The following is a 6580-nucleotide window of genomic DNA, read 5'->3' as shown; positions in this document are numbered from 1 at the left end:
TAAATACCGACGACTTGACTCTCATCACTCCCTCATCCCTCTCTTACCCTCAGATTTGTCGCCCTCCTGGTGACCTATGGCTCCATCTCTAGTAAACTCGATGGCTGGGACACCCCATTACGAGAAAGTCTTCAAATCTCCATCGTCTACCCCAAAACCTTATCATACACTACCAGGTGAGAAGTTCCTCTCCCTCCATCCCCACCCTACAACCCAATCTATGTTTGTGACACCCATCTGGATTTATACATGTGCTTCATTTTGGCCTCTTGGTGTACTTTCACCTTTTGATTCTTCTAGATCAACTCAATTTTGTTATATGTATTACGATCCGTACTGTGGTTCATTCAATCTAGGGATCTAGTTCACTTCACATGGTCTTATTAGGAAGATCCTGATTATTCCTAAGACTTGTGTATTTTAAGATTAATTGATAACTGAAACATAAGTAGTTGCATCAATGATGAACATGGACGTGAATAATTGATCTTTGATTCTCAACTGCTACCGGCAAATCAACAAAAGTATATGAGCAGGTACTGGCGAAAACAATGAAGGACAATGGTGCTTGAATATCTGAACCAATGAAGAAACACTATGCTGGTATAATTGGCCCACCAAATTTTGCTTGTATAGCACATTATTTTGTGCATGCTGGCGCGCAAACAGATGATTTCAGAAAACAATTAAGAGGAGGAAGCTGATGTCTACTATGTTGACATGGATGAATATGTACCTTCACCTTCAGTTACAAAAAAGAATAAATGGACCCCTGCTATTTACAAGGTAAACTTCCTTTGTTGAGTTTTCATGCATCTGTATTATGCAAGCTATAACACATTCATTAAACCATTCACTCAATATGTTCTAACTTTCATGGGAACACCTCAGAACTGACTTGAAGGATGCATTTGCATAAGAATTTTGAACTGGAATTTTGCAAATGAAGTGTTCGACACTGTAAATATAAATCCATGACCATGTTCTAACAAGGTCAGAAAACGTACATAATACTTTAGCTTCCTCTTGAGATTTCAGACTTATGCACTTCCCGTCATACTAAGTTTTTATTTCATGTCATAGGAATTTTTCTGAAAACGGAAAAGCAAACATACATGTTGTGGTGGTAAGCGGTATGGCTGGCAGTTCAAAATATGATACCCATCGTAGCTCTATGGTAAAATTTTAAGTAAGTTATTGAGATCCTATTTGTTGTTGATTATTACATGATATGCAGTACTGATGTGAGTGTCCTTATTCCATAAGGCCAAAAACATCAAGAAGATAGCATCCAGTTTGGAGTTTTATAGAAACTCACACAACATCGAGAATATTTCAGTGTGAGATAGATTGTAGAAGAAGCACATATAAGCAATTCATAATGTTTTGGCTTCAAAATGATTGTGTGAGACATCATAGTGTAGTGTACAAACAGTGCACGAGCAACGCTTTCAATCATGACACAGACAACAAAGAGCGCATGTTTACAAAAAGTTATGTCGCAAGTACCTGACGTGTAGATTATTGAGGAAAGATCTCCTCCGCCACAACTTTCAAGCTTTGGCATCTCATCACATAATTCGTTCTCCGAACAATGCATCCTGAGCTAGAAGCGAAGATTAAAGCACAATCAGATGCAAAACAGACAAATGCCACATTTGCAGAGAATCTGAATGTCCTACTTAGTGCACAAATGCAAGAAATCAAAGAGCTCAAAAAGGAAATAGCAAATAGAAATATAAGCTATCAAGATGGATTAGGAGAGAAAATCAGAGGCTTTGAAAAAAGCAGCAATAAATGGAGGGAATTCTTAGTCCTCTCTTAAGGAGGTCATCGCAGTCTTCGCAGGAGACTGCATCACAACACATCAATCACTGATGGTGCACTACTGTTGTCCGTCATGATGCCTTCTTGAGTGTCTTATTCCTAACGATTGATAATATGTCATTCGGATGCTCATTTTAATATGTAGATCACTGTTGTGAGAAATGTGAAGTCCCATTGTTATTATAATAAAAGTTATGATGGCAATGTTAAATTTCAAATTTTCTCAAATTCAAATTCAAATTGGTTTACAAAATCAATCGTGCACATTTTGATGCTATAATAAAACCTGTGACGGCACTAGCGATGGAAATTGAAACTGTCACCACAGTCGTGTCCCCACTTATAAGCAGTCACATCAGCACTGTCCAAACCCACATGTAAGCAGCCACATTAGCACTGCCAGGTCCCACAAGTAAGCAGCCACATCAGCATCTTGTTGGCCCATATGTTAGTAGCGTTAACCAGTCAAAACTGACAATGACATATTACTGACAGGATCGTCGACGATAAAACCCTCGGTGGACCCACATGGAAGCAGTCACATCAGTAACTGCTAGCCCCACTTGCCAGAGTCTTTGACTGGTCAAACCCATGGACTAATCACCGGTGATGGGATTATCATTGCCAAAAAGATCTTAGGAGTCAAATTGGCTATCATAAGTGACATTCTAGGCCGTCACTGAAAACGGCCATCAGCGACAATTTTTGGTTCGACACCTCAGATACGATCTTGTGTGACAGAGGAAGTGGTACCATCAAGATTTTATTGTTTATTGCGGCATTTCGGTGATGGTGGAGGTGACGGCAGGAAAACATCGCCGGGACATTTTCCTTGACGAGAAAGGGTTATACGTGACACAAGTGAAATGAGGTAAAATAGATCAAATTATGTAGTGTTGTGTAGCGGCCTAGTTAGTTAGTTTGGGCATGATGAACTTCGTTAATTATGTTTACTATATGTTGCTTCTCTTTGCTAACTCTTTCTCTTCAAGTTGCTTACGTATATCATGTTGCATATTATCGATGAATTTGGCTGATGACGATGCAACTCTGTTAGGGATATAGATCGATGACCAAGGAGTGCTATGTTGTGTACATAGGGAGGGTTCTGGGAGTGTACGACGAGTGGCCAGAGTGTCAGGTCAAAGTCGACCTCTTCCCAGGCAGCAACCACAAAGGGTTTCAAAGTAGAATCCAAGTGGAAGCTATTACTTGAGGTTCATGCTACCCATTTTCCTAGTGTACAAATAATATATTTTCATAGTACTCCCTCTGTCACAAATTACTTCTCGCAAGAATGGATGTATCTAGACATATTTTTAGCTCTAGATACATCCATTTCTAGACAAGTAATTCGGGACGGAGGGAGTATAATATATATCTTTTAGGCCCACCACCTTCTTCCTCCTGCACCCGACGCATCCTTTCTTCCTACTCGTCAGTGCATCGCCGCCACCACTTGCGGAGGGTATGCCTGGACAGCCGCCACCAACAGGACGCATCAGAAGACCAACTAGGATGCACTCGAGCAAAGTTGTGGCGGCAAAACTCGGACGCCGAGGACCTCCCATAGTCGCACGATCGAGTAATCATCAAATCAAACTAGCCGCGTGAGAGCCTTTCTATGTCTGATTCATCTCAGATCTATCGATCCCCTACCACGATCAGATTTAGATTGACTAGTGCAGCCCAACAACAAGAATTAACTCCGTCCGATCTATCCTCTAGAGCAGCCAAAACCAAGCAATATGAGTGTCTGCGTAAACCACGATCAGATCTACCAACTATCCAACCAAAAAGAACTACGTGTATGCGTGATCCACTCACCTCCTGCATGACGATGAGTTGCTTCTCTGTGGCCGTGCCGGGCTGCTCCTGTGCCCACGGAGTCACTCCCTTCATCTTTGTTACCATCTTCACCATGTCCGGGGATTAAATGATTATGCCTCGATCGCCAATACCTAGCTAGGGTTCTGGGGGCTTGCTACGGCGGTTGGGTGCCTAGCTAGGTGGGTTAATTAGGGTCAAGGGAACGCGCTCACTTGTGAAGGGAATGGAAGAAAGTGGAAAGAGGACAATTGGACAAAGATGGCCAGTGTTGTGCGAGCGCGTGGAAGCGAGGCACAAGCACACACGCGTTCTTTTACCATATACAGTCTATATATCATGAAGATGATTAATTCCTACCAAAATCATGTCTCATTTCTATTTTTTCTTTTTGTTTTTTTCTAATGGCAGGATGATGCATTCTTTTGCTGACCGAGACCTACTTGTTAAACAAGAAAAATGAAAACAATTTGAAACTAACAACAAAAAGATAAGAGTGATCAAACAACAATAACACCTAGTAAGCAATTCACAATACTATCGGACTCAAAGAAGGGAAAAAACAATGAAAGGCTAAACTTTTTCATTTTATTAGTACTCCCTCCGATTCATAATAAGTGTCAGCAGGTTTGAATTAAAGCTACACTTATGTTGGATCAAAGGGAGTAACAAGTAAATGTTTAGTTTGGTGAAAAGAAACATGCACTGTTGCGGCAGTATCAAAAATGTATCAAAAAAAGTACCCAAGACGATATTTCTTCGATGAAAGGAAGTAAAGTATATAGTAGAATCAAATGGAAAAAATAGTACTATAAATGGTTCAATGAAATTACCGAACCAATAGATGGTAGCATTGAGCTTGTGTGGTTCAAGACCTCATTAGGAGAATGATTTGTAAAGCCAGCATCTTGATTGGCATGTGAGATCAGCACTTGATTTGAACCTGGCAAATTATCGTCACAACCTATATCTTCTTCCATTACTACTTCTTGAGCGACTAGTTCAGTTTTCATAGGGGATTCATGTTTGTCCCTGCTAAGGGTAAGTTGGGTCCCTTCAGTAACTATCAACTTGTCAGCACAACCTATTTCTTCTTCCATCGAAACTTCTTCCCTCTCTTCATTTTCTACCTGGGCTTTAAATTCTGCCCCTCTAGGAACTGGTGGTAACATGTCGCCACAACCTATATTGTCTTCCACAGCCATTTCTTCTACCTCTGCATTTTCTGTTGGAGCTTCAAGTTGAGCCTCTCTAGAAACATCCCCAAGTTGTTGTGAATATATTTTAGTGTACTCTGATTGAGTGGAATTTAGATCCACAGAAAGATTAAGCCCCTCATCCGACTGCACGGTTATTTCGAAGGTAGGTGTCACACAATGTCCTGGTATTTCATCATATGTGACAAAAGATTAATTTATATGCAATATTTTCATTAGAATTATCTTCATAGTTGCAACATGAAAGTAAGAAAGATACCTCTTGGAACTGTAGTGTGATTTGTTTCCAAGGAAGCCATATCATTTACGTTTGACATTCTGCCGCGAGTGATAATTCCAACTTTAGGAGAGACCACAATGCTGTTGGATTTCTTCTGACGAGCAGTCATCGAGGAGGTTTTCTTCCGAATATTGCGAGAAATCTTGCTCCAGACTACCAAACTATAGTCAGAATATGTGCTTTGAATATGTTGGAACAGTAATGCCTCTTGAATTCATAAGAAATGGCATCACATACTCATTCTTTTGATTCAAAGAAATGGTCAAACGGAAAAGGTTAAAAAAATCTTGGATCTCGATTATAAAGCCTATAGGAATTCTGCAGTCCAAGTGGGCCTCTTCACAAAACTCTTGCACATAAAAAATGAGATGAAAGTTTTTGTCACATGATGACATCCTTGTTATATAAGGTAAAAAACACAAGATAGGTAGTTTAACTCGCACAACCACAAATTACTTCTATGTACAGTAAACTCCTTCGAATCGCCTAATGCGCACCCCCGGTATATTGTGGGGAACATGCTAACAAATTTTCCACCACACTTAGAGGAATGTAAATAAGAAGCTTGAAACTTGGAACAATATTCACATGTGCACGCCACTCTAGTTTTTGCCAAACTTGTCCTGGCCCAAATGGCCAGCATATGTCTTCAAATATAGGATGTATTAACAATGAACTACCTAAAATTAGAATGTGGATGCGTCACAATTTTTTCTTACCATTAAGCGGATACTGGTATGTACTTGCATGTGTTTATACGAAATAATTATCAATAGAAATCATATGGACAATGGCAAAGTATGAAGACACCAACTCACCATGACATATATGTTGTGTGAAAACGTCTATAAATCTACTAACATGTATTTTGTTTAAGTATTCATAAAATTATAAGAATGCAGCAATTTTATCATTTACCATTGGAACTCGAGCAAACCAAATACCATATGGAAATAAAAGGTTAGAATAGAGAACCATCAACTTTAGCCACTAAGTACATACACAACCAATCTGCTAAATCTTGGAGCACAACTCCGAAGAAACAAGATGACAATGGCAAGACTTAACAAATGGAACTTTCTTGTGATTATCACATCCTTGAGAGTTCACTACCAAATCGAGAACACGCTGCTATAACTTCAACTCTTGCTATGGTTCCTAGCTACTATAGTCAGGATAGATTGTACGAGACATTCTAAGACCTTTTACAAGGGATGTAGGAACTATATATGACTTGTTAGATTGAAGACATGTATGGTTGTGGATCCCCAAATATCTAGAACCTAACTTAGTGAGTTGATGGATCCAAGAGTAGAGTTAGATGTTCTTTGACTCGTGGTAGAGGGTTAGATGTGTACTAAGGTGTGGTTGTGGGAAACACTACACATGGTAGTAATGAAATAGTTTTTATTATATTGTTTTATACATA

This window comes from Triticum dicoccoides, chromosome 5B (genome assembly GCF_002162155.2).
Source record: "Triticum dicoccoides isolate Atlit2015 ecotype Zavitan chromosome 5B, WEW_v2.0, whole genome shotgun sequence".
Taxonomy (NCBI): domain Eukaryota; kingdom Viridiplantae; phylum Streptophyta; class Magnoliopsida; order Poales; family Poaceae; genus Triticum; species Triticum dicoccoides.
The sequence above is the reverse complement of the archived record's forward strand: the minus strand, read 5'-3'. Positions refer to the sequence as shown.